The sequence below is a fragment of the Rhinoderma darwinii genome, chromosome 2, assembly GCF_050947455.1.
Source record: "Rhinoderma darwinii isolate aRhiDar2 chromosome 2, aRhiDar2.hap1, whole genome shotgun sequence".
Classification (NCBI taxonomy): Eukaryota; Metazoa; Chordata; class Amphibia; order Anura; family Rhinodermatidae; genus Rhinoderma; species Rhinoderma darwinii.
In genome coordinates this window covers 383,951,755-383,967,173 of record NC_134688.1, presented here as the reverse complement: position 1 = coordinate 383,967,173, position 15,419 = coordinate 383,951,755, and the positions used below count along the sequence as shown (strand labels likewise).

At 46.0% G+C, this 15,419-nt stretch overlaps 1 protein-coding gene across 2 annotated transcripts in view; it reads right to left on the bottom strand.

The window, feature by feature from the left end:
- MID1 (midline 1) overlaps positions 1 to 15,419 on the bottom strand; it is a 349,475-nt gene that overhangs the window by 194,030 nt on the left and 140,026 nt on the right. The window contains exon 1 of one of the 2 annotated variants that reach the window (XM_075853964.1): positions 1,609 to 1,832. The exons of the other annotated variant lie outside the window; for it this stretch is intronic. The gene's annotated coding sequence lies outside the window, so the exon portion shown is untranslated. Of the gene's footprint in view, positions 1 to 1,608; positions 1,833 to 15,419 lie in introns of those variants that run through there. 2 annotated transcript variants of the gene reach the window in all.

The following is a 15,419-nucleotide window of genomic DNA, read 5'->3' as shown; positions in this document are numbered from 1 at the left end:
GGTAGTGCCATTGCGTTTCCAGTAACTGGCCATGCAAGATTAGGCCTATGACACAATGAAGGATCTAGGAGAATAGCCGGATGACAGCAAAGCCTTCCTTAAATAACAACCTAAACTATGTCCGCACAGTATTTACTAGTAATGTTCAGTACAAGAAAGTCTGAGCTGTCAAATGACCGAAGCGAACTTTTCAGTGGCAACTCCGCTACATAAATCCGCTGTTTGGTTTGCTGACGATCATCACCACAAATATGTTAACAAACTGCCCATTGTCCACTGGCAGCCTCCATTCTGTTCCCACAAACCTACAGCAGAGGTTCCCATAGTTACCCAACTTGTCTATTTACCACCTAAGCGATCAAAGCCAGCGTGCGGCACACACAATAAGCTCTGCCAGGCTTCCTACAGGGTAAATGCCCAGCTACTAATTAACTAATATACTTTAGCACATGGAGCCACCGCTCACATTCCCCTTTCAAATAAACATTTGTGTCACCAGGGAGTGCTCGGCATGACCGGTAATAGGAACATTAATCATAAACATCTCAATACACATTGCCATCCATCCACATGTACTATTTGAGCATTTGTGTAGTATATTATATCAAAAACATTATACATGCACTTCTTTCCTAGAAACAAAATCTAATATACCAGGACATGATGTTTCAAAACAACCTAAAATCCCACAAACAACAGCAAGTCTGTGAATAAACACCAGATCTTGTGCGGAAGGTCCAAGACTCCTGGAGGATTAGCCCCACATGTCAGAATGACAGGATCTAACAGTATTGGGGTTACAGAAGCAAAGATGACTGGTGCAAGGGCTCAATATTAGAAGACTAGGGTCAGCTTTAGCGTGGTCACAAAGCACCATGTGGCGAGGACTATTTATACTTTGCCATCAGTCACAAAAATGCATCAGATTTGATGGCGTTTAGGTAGTTCACTGGTAGACTATACCGTGGGGTCTCACCCGGTTGTACCCAGGGGGTAAACACTTGTTTCTACAGGTTATTTGCAGTGTTTGACCATAGCCTTGGGGGTACTTTCATGTAGATTATATGAGATGGGGGCATTAGCTTGGAAACCAGCATTCATATTCATAATAAAAAAAACTTTTTGTATACTATAAATATTTTCCACATACAATAGTAAACATACAAAATGACAAACAGTCAAAAGAAATCTAACAAGGACACAACACGAGAGGGGGCCATTGGAGTTTACACTCATAACCAATAGCTCGCAATGATTGATGGCAGCCTAACAAATGATACAAAGAGACAACAAAGATATTCACAGCAATGGATCACACGTAAAGCACCTTTATGCATATACATTATATATAACCCCAGCTCTTCCTTGACATTTGTTAGAATGAATAGCTAAATAGGAGAAACTATGTAAATTCTGCTCTTTTCCAACACACATTCATTTGCATAATCTGAGAGCAGCAGGAGGAAGAAAAGGAAAAAAGCAGACAATGAATTCCTGTCCCCTCCAAGGAGTCTCGTTCTAATCGTGTGATCAGTACAAGTGGCAGAGAACTTTCCCTGTGTGGAGCTGAGGCCAGATCTGCAGGCGGCAGCAGCACATGTGCCTCACCTGAGTCATGGTTAGCATCCCATAATCCATCCAGCTCTATGCAATACAAGGTGCCGGTCCCCAGGAACGCGTGCAGCCAGTAGTCAGGGCTCAGCAGCAGCAGACGACATCCATCACAGTCATGTCCCTGCAGTCTGAGACTTTCTTGCTGGGACAATATGAAGTTGTGTCCCCTCTCAGCCTATGAGAAGTGAGCAGCAGGGAGAGGCAGCCACATTACCAGCGCTGCACACTCTGTGTGCTCTCACTGTGTGTGCCGGGCCAGCCGCTCAGCCAATCAGCGCCGGGGGGCGTAGTACACGAAACTGTGAGGCGGATTATGGAGATTAACCAGCTGGGCGCTGAGAGGAGATTCCAGTCCGTAGTCCACATGACTGAGATCAGCCTCCTCCTAGTCCAGGCTGTTTATAGTTACTTTGGTGCATGAACGGTTAATAAATACCTCCGTTTTTGTCATGTTACCACACACAATACACGAACGTGGAGTTTTCTATGCTGCCCCCCCCCCCCTAGTAATTAAATTATGCAAATACGAGAAGAAAGGAATGGCGATACGTAGTCCCTGTTATCAGGAATCTTCATTGACCCACTGTCCCCACCTTATCTGTGCAAATGGAGAGGGGCTGGGGGTTATCTCACCGAGCACTTCACCACAAGGGCTGGCTGCATTAACCGTCACTGATTGTATTGTTTGCTCTCTCCCCAGGGACTGTAGAGATGAATGTAGTCATGATTAAAGAGGCTCTTCTTCTATTAGGTCTGGAGGAGGAATTAATATTTATATATATATATATATATATACCTCTCTCTATATATATGTACATTTACCTCTCTCTCTCTCTCTCTATATATATACATTTACCTCTCTCTCTCTATATATATATATACATTTACCTCTCTCTCTCTCTCTATATATATACATATATATATATATATATATATACATCTCTATATACATTTACCTCTTTCTCTCTCTCTCTCTCTCTCTCTCTCTCTCTCTCTCTCTCTCTCTCTATACATTTACCTCTCTCTCTCTCTCCCTATATATATACATTTACCTCTCTCTCTATATATATATATATATATATATATATATATATACATTTACCTCTTTCTCTCTCTCTCTCTATACATTTACCTCTCTCTCTATATATACATTTACCTCTCTCTCTCTCTCTCTCTCTCTCTCTCTCTCTCTCTCTCTATATATATACATTTACCTCTCTCTCTATATATATACATTTACCTCTCTCTCTATATATATATATATATATATATATATATATACATTTACCTCTCTCTCTCTATACATTTACCTCTCTCTCTATATATACATTTATCTCTCTCTCTCTCTCTATATACATTTACCTCTCTCTCTCTATATATATATACATTTACCTCTCTCTCTCTATAAATATATATATACATTTACCTCTCTCTCTCTCTATATATATATATATATATATATATACCTCTCTCTCTCTCTCTCTTCTCTCTCTCACTTCTCTCTCTCTCTCTCTCTCTCTCTCCAAAATTCCATCTAACATGTGTGCAAACCTCATCATCAACTGCCAACAAGGGTTTTGCCACCAAGTATTAAGTCTTGTTTGCCAAAGGGATCAAATACTTATTTCTCTGTGCACAATGAAAATAAATATATATAATTTTGACAATATGATTTTCTGTTTTTTTTTAAATATAATCTATCTCTCACTGGTAAAATTAACCTAGCCTAAAAATTCTAGACTGTTCATGACTTTGACAGTGGGCAAACTTACAAAATCAGCAAGGGATCAAATACTTATTTCCTTCACTGTATATACATTTACCCCTCTCTCTCTCTCTCTTTCTCTCTCTCTCTATATACATTTACCTCTCTCTCTATATATATATATACATTTACCTCTCTCTCTGTTAGGGATCTGCCAGGTACTACATCTAGGTATACTCCTGGGATTAATCAATCCACACCTGAGGCCAGACCTGTTCGACTGACACCATCTCCCACCAACCAGGGTGGCAGGCTCAGGAGTGGAAGAGCCTATCGCGGCCTGGTCAGTCGGAGTTAGCTCCGCCCCCTGTCCTTTATTACCTGCTGTGTTCTCCTCCTCAGTGCTTGTAATTCTTTTGGATTCCTGGCCCCACTGCTGCTTGCTCCAGCCTGATTCTGCCGTGCTTCTGCCTTGCTGCTGTCCTGCTGAACCCGCTTTGCTTTGCCTCCGGCTTGCTTCCTCCTCCGTGCTCACTTGGGTATACTCCACTTCATCCTGGTCCTGACAACTCATTCACCGCTCCGTTTCCTCGTGGCGTTCCGTGGGCTACTGCCCCTTCCCTTGCGTGTTCCCTGTTTGTTCTCCCGTGCACTTAGACAGCGTAGGGACCGCCGCCCAGTTGTACCCCGTCGCCTAGGGCGGGTCGTTGCAAGTAGGCAGGGACAGGGCGGTGGGTAGATTAGGGCTCACTTTCCCTTCACCTCCTTCCTGCCATTACATAATTACAAGCCCCTTACCTAGTCTACCATTTCCCCTACGTTGACGCTATCATGGACCCCCTTGAGACCCTGACCCAGCAGATGCAGGGCCTCTCCCTACAGGTCCAGGCCCTGGCCCAGAGGGTCAACCAGGGTGACGCTGCCGTAGTAGTTCCCCTCACCTCACCTCTAGAACCCGACCTCAAGTTACCTGACCGGTTCTCAGGGGACCGTAAGACGTTTCTCTCCTTCCGGGAGAGTTGCAGACTGTATTTCCGCCTTAAACCCCACTCCTCAGGTTCCGAGAACCAGCGGGTGGGTATCATCATATCCCGACTCCAGGAAGGGCCCCAAGAGTGGGCCTTCTCCTTGGCTCCTGACGCCCCTGAACTTTCCTCTGTTGATCGCTTTTTTTCTGCCCTCGGACTCATTTACGACGAGCCTGACAGGACTGCTTTAGCCGAGAGTCAGCTGGTGACCTTACGTCAGGGTAGCAGACCGGTTGAGGAGTACTGTTCTGATTTTAGAAAGTGGTGCGTAGCTTCTCGGTGGAACGATCCGGCCCTAAGGTGCCAGTTTAGGTTAGGATTATCTGACGCCCTGAAGGATCTGCTGGTTAGTTACCCCTCTTCTGACTCCCTTGACCAGGTTATGGCCCTAGCAGTACGACTTGACCGACGTCTCAGGGAACGTCAGCTTGAACGCTTCAATGTGCTCCCCTCTGACCTTTCTGCGATTCCCCCCGAGGTCCCGTCTCCTCGCCCCTCCACGGAGGACTCGGAGGTACCTATGCAACTCGGGGCCTCCATGTCCCCTCGACAACGTAGGGAGTTTCGCAGAATGAATGGTCTCTGCTTCTACTGTGGGGACGACAAGCATCTTCTGAACACCTGTCCCAGGCGCAAGAATAAAAAGCCGGAAAACTTCCGCGCCTAAGTGATCATCGGGGAGGTCACTTGGGCGCACAGGTATTTCCCGTTAATGTGAAACGCAATAAAATTTTGCTTCCCTTTCAGGTCTCGTTTGCTGGCCGGTCTGCCACTGGCAGTGCTTTCGTGGATTCTGGCTCATCTGCTAATATCATGTCTGTGGAATTTGCTATGTCTCTAAAAATGCCTTTTATTGATTTACCTTATCCTATCCCTGTAGTAGGTATCGACTCAACTCCCCTTGCTAATGGTTATTTTACTCAGCATACTCCTGTTTTTGAACTCCTGGTTGGCTCCATGCATTTGGAGCAGTGCTCTGTACTGGTGATGCAGGGATTATCGTCTGATCTGGTATTAGGTCTTCCCTGGTTGCAGTTGCATAATCCCACGTTTGATTGGAATACTGGGGATCTCACCAAATGGGGTAATGAATGTCTTATGTCATGTCTTTCTGTTAACTCTATTTCTCCCCGGGAGGAGGTAAACACGCTTCCTGAGTTTGTTCAGGACTTCGCCGATGTGTTTTCTAAGGAGGCCTCCGAGGTGTTGCCCCCCCATAGAGATTACGATTGCGCCATCGATTTGGTGCCTGGTGCCAAGCTTCCTAAGGGTAGGATATTTAATCTTTCATGTCCTGAACGTGAAGCTATGAGGGTGTATATCCAAGAATGCCTGGCCAAGGGTTTCATTCGCCCCTCGACTTCTCCTGTAGGTGCTGGCTTCTTCTTCGTGGGGAAGAAGGATGGTGGTCTTAGGCCGTGCATTGATTATCGTAACCTGAATAAGGTCACCGTAAGGAACCAGTACCCACTTCCTTTGATTCCGGATCTTTTTAATCAGGTTCAGGGAGCCCAATGGTTTTCTAAGTTCGATCTACGGGGGGCATATAACCTTATCCGCATCAAAGAGGGGGATGAGTGGAAAACTGCGTTCAACACACCCGAGGGTCATTTCGAATACCTGGTCATGCCCTTTGGGTTGTGTAATGCTCCTGCTGTCTTCCAGAATTTTATTAATGAAATCCTGAGAGATTACCTGGGTAATTTTCTTGTTGTGTACCTTGATGACATACTGGTGTTTTCCAAGGACTGGTCCTCCCACGTGGAGCATGTCAGGAAGGTGCTCCAGGTCCTTCGGGAGAATAATCTGTTTGCTAAGACTGAAAAATGTGTCTTTGGGGTACAGGAGATACCATTTTTAGGGCAAATCCTCACTCCTCATGAATTCCGCATGGACCCTGCCAAGGTTCAGGCGGTGGCGGAATGGGTCCAACCTGCCTCCCTTAAGGCGTTACAGTGTTTTTTAGGGTTTGCCAACTATTACAGGAGATTTATTGCCAACTTCTCGGTCGTCGCTAAGCCTCTTACGGACCTTACTCGCAAGGGTGCTGATGTCCTCCATTGGCCCCCTGAGGCCGTCCAGGCCTTTGAGACACTCAAGAAGTGCTTTATCTCGGCCCCCGTGCTGATTCAGCCCAACCAAGAGGAGCCATTTATTGTGGAGGTTGACGCATCCGAGGTGGGAGTGGGGGCCGTCTTGTCCCAGGGTACCAGCTCCCTCACCCATCTCCGCCCCTGTGCTTACTTCTCTAGGAAGTTTTCGCCAACGGAGAGTAACTATGATATTGGCAACCGCGAACTTCTAGCCATTAAATGGGCTTTTGAAGAGTGGCGACACTTCCTGGAGGGGGCCAGACACCAGGTAACGGTCCTTACAGATCACAAGAATCTGGTTTTCCTAGAATCGGCCCGGAGGCTTAATCCTAGACAAGCTCGGTGGGCACTATTCTTTACCAGATTTAATTTCTTGGTTACCTATAGGGCTGGGTCCAAGAATATTAAGGCTGATGCCCTGTCACGTAGTTTCATGGCCAATCCTCCTTCCGAGAAGGATCCTGCTTGTATTTTACCCCCTGGTATAATCGTTTCTGCCACGGATTCTGATTTAGCTTCTGATATCGCGGCTGATCAGGGTGCTGCTCCCGGGAACGTCCCTGGGGACAAACTGTTTGTTCCCCTGCAATACCGGCTAAGGGTACTCAGGGAAAACCATGACTCCGCTCTATCTGGTCATCCTGGCATCTTGGGCACCAAACACCTCATTACCAGAAACTATTGGTGGCCTGGGTTGCCTAAAGACGTTAGGGCTTACGTCGCCGCTTGTGAGGTTTGCGCTAGGTCCAAAACCCCTAGGTCCCGACCTGCGGGCCTACTACGTTCCTTGCCCATTCCCCAGAGACCTTGGACCCATATCTCCATGGATTTTATCACCGATTTGCCTCCATCTCAGGGCAAGTCGGTGGTGTGGGTGGTAGTAGACCGCTTCAGCAAGATGTGCCACTTTGTGCCCCTTAAGAAGCTACCTAACGCCAAGACGTTAGCTTCTTTGTTTGTGAAACACATCCTGCGTCTCCATGGGGCCCCAGTCAATATCGTTTCTGACAGAGGGGTACAATTTGTTTCCTTATTTTGGAGAGCCTTTTGTAAAAAGTTGGAGATTGATCTGTCCTTCTCCTCCGCCTTCCATCCCGAAACTAATGGCCAAACGGAGAGGACTAACCAGTCCCTGGAACAATATTTAAGGTGTTTCATCTCTGACTGTCAATTCGATTGGGTCTCATTCCTTCCCCTTGCTGAATTTTCCCTGAATAACCGGGTCAGTAACTCGTCAGGGGTCTCCCCGTTTTTCTGTAATTTCGGGTTTAACCCAAGGTTCTCCTCCGTTTCCCCTGGTTGTTCCAATAATCCTGAGGTAGAGGAGGTTCATCGGGAACTGTGCACTGTCTGGGCCCAGGTTCAGAAGAACCTAGAGGCGTCCCAAAGCGCACAAAAGATTCAGGCGGATAGTAGACGTTCTGCTAACCCCCGGTTTGTCGTCGGGGATTTGGTCTGGTTGTCGTCCAGGAACTTGCGCCTTAAGGTCCCGTCCAGGAAGTTTGCTCCCCGATTTATTGGGCCTTATAAGATCATTGAAGTCCTCAACCCTGTATCCTTCCGTCTGGAGCTGCCCCCATCCTTTCGCATACATGACGTCTTCCATGCCTCCCTCCTTAAACGCTGCTCCCCGTCCTGGTCCCCCTCGAGGAAACCTCCCGTTCCCGTTCTCACCCCTGAGGGGGTGGAATTCGAGGTGGCCAAGATTATTGACAGTAGGATGGTCCAGGGCTCCCTCCAGTACCTGGTCCATTGGAGAGGGTACGGGCCGGAGGAGAGGACTTGGGTACCTGCCCGTGATGTTCACGCTGGGGTATTGATCAGGAGGTTCCACCTTCTCTTCCCTACTAAACCGGGTCCTCTTAGTAAGGGTCCGGTGGCCCCTCATAAAAGGGGGAGTACTGTTAGGGATCTGCCAGGTACTACATCTAGGTATACTCCTGGGATTAATCAATCCACACCTGAGGCCAGACCTGTTCGACTGACACCATCTCCCACCAACCAGGGTGGCAGGCTCAGGAGTGGGAGAGCCTATCGCGGCCTGGTCAGTCGGAGTTAGCTCCGCCCCCTGTCCTTTATTACCTGCTGTGTTCTCCTCCTCAGTGCTTGTAATTCTTTTGGATTCCTGGCCCCACTGCTGCTTGCTCCAGCCTGCTTCTGCCGTGCTTCTGCCTTGCTGCTGTCCTGCTGAACCCGCTTTGCTTTGCCTCCGGCTTGCTTCCTCCTCCGTGCTCACTTGGGTATACTCCACTTCATCCTGGTCCTGACAACTCATTCACCGCTCCGTTTCCTCGTGGCGTTCCGTGGGCTACTGCCCCTTCCCTTGCGTGTTCCCTGTTTGTTCTCCCGTGCACTTAGACAGCGTAGGGACCGCCGCCCAGTTGTACCCCGTCGCCTAGGGCGGGTCGTTGCAAGTAGGCAGGGACAGGGCGGTGGGTAGATTAGGGCTCACTTTCCCTTCACCTCCTTCCTGCCATTACACTCTCTCTCTCTCTATATACATTTACCTCTCTCTCTCTCTCTCTATATATATATATATATATATATATATATATATATATATATATATTTACCCCTCTCTCTCTCTATATATACATATATATATGCATATATATATATATATATACACACACACAACTGTAGGCTAATTGACTCTCCAACATGACCATCTATCTGTAAGATATCTGCTCCCTCACAAAGACCAATGGCTTCTCCTACCCTTTCATTCTCTTCCAGATTAGACAGGATTTTTTGCAGCATTTTTGAACAAGTCGTGCTTTTTGTCACCCAAAGTGCAGAGGTGCCACACAAAAAAGTGCACAAAGGATGCGGTCTATCGCAGCCCTACTCCTAAGGCTGGGTTCACACGACCTATTTTCAGACGTAAACGAGGCATATTATGCCTCGTTTTACGTCTGAAAATAGGGCTGCAATACGTCGGCAAACATCTGCCCATTCATTTGAATGGGTTTGCCGACGTACTGTGCAGACAACCTGTAATTTACGCGTCGTCGTTTGACAGCTGTCAAACGACGACGCGTAAATGGACTGCCTCGGCAAAGAAGTGCAGGGCACTTCTTTGCCACGTAATTTGAGCTGTTCTTCATTTAACTCAATGAAGCACAGCTCAAGATTTACGAGCGTCTCAGACGGCTCGCAAAATGCGAGGAGGAGCATTTACGTGTGAAACGAGGCAGCTGTTAACAGTCTGTCTTTTCACACGTAAATGCCTCTCATCGTGTGAACATACCCTAAAGGAGAGAGGCCCCGCATAACCATTCCCCGACTCTTTGAACCATAGGCCCAAAGGATCGGGGATCGATGATCCCCCCTCGCTGAAGCTCAGGAAGACCCAACAACACTCCTAGGCTTCTACCTGGGCTGCCATCCCAGTGTCCACCTAGGAGCCTGTATCCGGTTTGCACCCCCCTCCTCAGAAGAAGAAGGGAGGCCGGGTGGCAGGGGAAAACGGAACCATATGGCCACACATTTTCCCCCTAGACCTCAGGAGGGTCCCAGAAGGGGACCGCATCCCAGAAGTCCTTGTGACAAACGTGACATACACACAGTGAAAAACAATATTAAATAAGTGAATGTGCGCTGTGAGGCGTGGACATTCGCCAGATATAAAAATTCATCATTTCCCAGCCAGAAGGCCGGGAAAATAAAGGTCTGTGCTCAAAAGTGTGAAAGACAAGTGCGTGCAAATGTGCTATCACTCAGTGGGATTCCACCCCAGTGAGTTCGGGCACCCCAGCGTCACCACTCCTGGGGCACTTAGCAACTCGGACCTTGCAGCTACCTGAACGATTGCATCAACCATGTGGTTCTCTGCCCTCTCCTTGGCGTTCTGTCATCCCTCTACGATGGTGACCAATCCACCGGCAGAGATGATTACTAACCTCAGATACGGACCCTACTACACATGGTCTAAGCCAAAGGTCGAGGAGCAAGAACCTGGCAAGAAAGTCCCAATCTCACATTAGTGATCATGGTATCTCCCCTGCCAGGTCATTTGTTTTTTGCGGGATAAGTTGTATTTTTTAATAGCACCATTTTGGGTATTTATTGATTGACTTTTATTAACTTTTTTTGGGGGTAATGGAAAAAAAAACATACATTTTGCAACTCTTTTTTGCGTGGGTCATTACGATTGTAAATTTATATAGATGTTGTATGTTTTACTACTTTTACACAGTAAAAACACATTTTTTTAGGAGCCATCATTTTTTTATTTTTCCGCCGATGCAGCTGTATGCAGGACGACTTCTAGATTTTATTGGTACCATTTTGGAGTACTTGTGACTTTTTGATCACTTTTTATAAAATTGTTTTGAAGGCAGGATAAAGAGAAAATAGCAATTCTGACAATGTTTTTTATTTTATTTTTTACGGCGTTCACCATGTGGGTTAAATAATGTAATAGCTTTATAGGTGGGGTCGTTATGGATGCGGCGATACCAAATATGTGTAATAATTTTTTGGGGGTTTTTTCATATTAAAGTATTTTATAAGGGGAAAAGTGGGTTTTAATTTTTTTTTATTTTCTGATCGCTTTTATAATACACTGCAATACTTCTAGATTGCCGCGTATTATTGCATGTCAGTGTAAAACTGACAGGCACCTGCTAGGTCATGCCTCTGACATGGCCTAGCAGGCATCCACTACAGGCAGACCTAGGGAACTTTGTTAGGCCCCCGGCTGCCATAGAAGCCATCGGCCCCCTGCGATTGCCATTGCAAAAAAACACTTAGAGGCGGCACTCGCTATTGAGCGCCGCATCTAAGGGGTTAAACGTTCTGATCGATGTTGTGAGATCGATCCCACCCGTTAGATCAGGTGCCCGGCTGTCTTTGGACCGCCCGACACCCGCTTTAGCCGGTAGAGGACACCCGTGACGGGCTTATGACACAGCACCGTGAAAAGGCTGCGCTCTGGCATAAGTACCCTTAACGGCTGCCGTGAAAAGGCGTATTGGCGGTTGTTAAGGGGTTAAAGTACGATTCTTGAACAATTAATAGTTGTATATGTGATCATTGCTATAGTATAGTAAACGATTGTAGATAGTCATCTGTTGCAGTAGAAAATAGTCTCGGATTCTGCCATCATGCGCCAATTTTCTCAGCTCTCACACTACATTGCGTCCTGTTGAGAATAGGGGACTTGGGGCACTATACAGCAGCACACAGAGGGCCATCTGGTCTATAATAGATCTTGTAATCACTCCATGTACTGCTGTACAGGTTCTGCGCACACAGTATTGCTGTAAAGGATCTGCCAGACACAGCTTCTGTGTCGACGCCCGTGGTTAATCAGTCTGCACCTGCTCCTAAGTCTGATAGAGTGACACGATCTTCTACCAGTCAGGCTGGGAGGCTTAGGAGTGGGAGAGCCTATCACAGCCTGGCCAGACGGAGCTAGCTCCCGCCCTCTGTCTATTTATACCTGCATTTCCTGCTCCTCCTTTGCCTGTAATTCTGTCTTGTTTCCTGGTTCTGCTGCTCCTGCTATGATTATTGACCTTGCTTCATTTTTGACCCTGGCTTTACTGACCACTCTCCTGCTCTGCGTTTGGTACCTCGTACACTCCTGGTTTGACTTGGCTCGTTCACTACTCTTGTTGCTCACTGTGTTGCCGTGGGCAACTGCCCCATTTCCCTTAGCTTCTGTGTACCCTTGTCTGTTTGTCTGTCGTGCACTTATTGAGCGTAGGGACCATCGCCCAGTTATACGCCGTCGCCAAGGACGGCCCGTGGCAAGTAGGCAGGGACTGAGTGGCGGGTAGATTAGGGCTCACCTGTCTGTCTCCCTACCCCGTCATTACAATTGCAGTTTTTGTGGTCTTTCTCTTATACCCTAAGGGTATGTTCCCACAGGCAGGATATGCTGCAGAATTCCACGCAATTCTGTGCGGAAATTCCAGTGCATTTACAGTAGCAGCAAAGTGGATGAGATTTCTCATCTCATCAAATGCAGAACAGTCATGCGGAAAGTGTTCTGTATTTTTATACAACCGCTAGTTGCCGATCATTGCCCTTCATTGACTGATCAGATTTTTTTTATGCGGGCAAAGAAAATGGTCACTAGTGAGCAGCATATCTCCCTGTGTAAACAAGGAGATGTGCTGCCGACTTGATGCAAATTGATGCGATTGTTCGTCCCCATATATTATTGATCATTTCTCCTTGTGAATGTAACAGATGAGCGCCAATCAACAAGCTGCATCTTCGATTGGTGCTTTTTTTTGGCCAGTATCGGGTGGTATAAAAACACTTTGAGAGACAAACGATATCACACTAAAGTCTACTAAAAATCCCAGTGATTAGATAAGAAAAGGAACAGATAATGAACAGATGGTCTGAATCCAATCATTATGACTATTTACAGGTAGACATTATTTCTACAATCTGATCTTCTCGGGTGGATTGTAGAAAAGTCACTCTGTAAACCCAGACGTACAAAAACTTTACCCACGCTCTTTTAAACAATTATCAGTATGGTTCATCAAGTTTTACTAGACGCAACAAAGGTCACAGTCTTTTGGTAAGTGATCCTTCTACTATGTCTTTACCCTGAAACAGGTTGAAAAAATGACTTTGTTAGCTGTCTACAGCATGACCATAAAATTCAAACAGCCTACCACATAACCACAACATTCAAGCTGTCTACAGCATAACCATAAAATTCAGACTGCCCTCCGAACAAGACCATTAACCCGTACTAATACATCTACATAATTACTTCTCTGAAGGAAAGGATTCAGAGTGGTCTGCTACATAATGCAGACTCTGAAAGAAAGCTCCGCAAACAGCGAATCCGAAATAAAAGGTTTCTGGAAAAAATATTTAAGCATTTCTACAATACGCAACAGGTATTGTACTTTACTACCAAGCAATTTTTTTTTTTTTTCATTGTCGCATTCAAAGAGCTAGAACTTTTTTTTAATTTTCCCTTGATATAGCTGTATGAACGTTTGTTTTTTGCGGGATGAGTTGTATGTCTCAATGGCACCAATTTTGGAGTATATATAATTTATTGATTAAAGAGACTCTGTCACCACATTATAAGTGCCCTATCTCCTACATAAGGAGACCGGCGCTGTAATGTAGGTGACAGTAATGCTTTTTATTTAAAAAAACGATCTTTTTTCACAAAGTTAGGAGCGATTTAAGTTTATGCTAATGAGCTTTCTTAATGCCCAAGTGGGCGTACTTTTACTTTCGACCAAGTGGGCGTTGTACAGAGGAGTGCATGACGCTGACCAATCAGCATCATGCACTCCTCTCCATTCATTTACACTGCACTAGCGATATAGATATATCGCTATGTGCAGCCTCATACACAAGCCCTAACATTACTAGTGTCCTGATAATGAATACACATGACCATCCAGCCTGGACGTCATGTGTACTCAGAATCCTGACACTTCTGAATCTTTTTTTGTGAGATTCCGGCAAGTGAAACCAAATCTCGTTTAGCTCCGAGATCTCGCGAGATTTCGTATCCGTTGCTGGAATCACACAAAAAAGTCAGAAGTGTCAGGATTCTGAGTACACATGACGTCCAGGCTGGATGGTGATGTGTATTCATTATCAGGACACTGTAGTAATGTTAGGGTTTGTGTATGAGGCTCCACATAGTGATATAACTATATCGCTAGTGCAGTGTAAAGGGAATGGAGAGGAGTGCATGATGCCGATTGGTCAGCGTCATGCACTCCTCTGTACAACGCCCACTTGGTCGAAAGTAAAAGTACACCCACTTGGGCATTAAGAAAGCTCATTAGCATAAACCAAAATCGCTCCTAACTTTGTGAAAAAAGATAACTTGCTGCAGCGTGATAACCTATTAGGGTATGTTCACACGGCCAAATTTCAGACGTATACGAGGCGTATTATGCCTCGTTTTACGTCTGAAAATACGGCTCCAATACGTCGGCAAACATCTGCCCATTCATTTGAATGGGTTTGCCGACGTACTGTGCAGACGACCTGTTATTTACGCGTCGTCGTTTGACAGCTGTCAAACGACGACGCGTAAAAATACAGCCTCGTCCAAAGAAGTGCAGGACACTTCTTTGGACGTTTTTGGAGCTGTTTTCTCATAGACTCCAATGAAAACAGCTCCAAAAACGGACGTAAAAAACGCAGCGAAAACGGCGCGAAAAACGCCGCGAAAAATGCGAGTTGGTAAAAAAACTTCTGAAAAGCAGGGTCTGTTTTCCCTTGAAAACAGCTCTGGATTTTCAGACGTTTTTGTTGACTACGTGTGAACATACCCTAACTTAAACCATTGAAAACCATTAAAAAAAAAAAGTTTCTCGCCACTGTGTATATAACGCATTAAAAGTCAAGTTCAAGATTGCTACATCTGTACACTAAAGAGCCTTTTACACTGGCCGATAATCGGCCAGTGCAGCGAGCGCCGATCAACAACTCGTCGACGAGGAGCCATGGATAGGGACAAGTGGTCGTTACTCTGATCGCTCGTCCCCATACATTATTACCATGTCGGCAGCGCGTCTCCCTGTTTACACAGGGAGATGTGCTGCCGACAACGATAATATTTAACTTTTTTAAAACTATACGACCAGCAGATGATCGAGCGTTTGCTCGTTCATCTGCTGATCGCTGCCCTGTTTACACTGGGCAATTATCGGCAACAAGCTTTCTATGAACGCTCGTCTGCCCGATAATCATCCAGTGTAAAACCCCCTTTAGTATACCAAAACAGGACTGCCTGTCAGTGTAAAAGTGATAAGCAGTATTTTAGGCGGTGTCTCTGGCACGGCATACACGGAGCTCCCTTTGTAAATCACTTAGATACCACGTGCATTAGAACAGGAGCCCGGCTGTCTTCAGCTAGCACAGAGCACACATGCATGACTTAGACTAGGCCGCCTTAAAAAAATACAATCTAATTTGTATGGGGTCATCTACTGTTAGTGTTAGATTTCAATATGACTGTTCTTTTCTTGT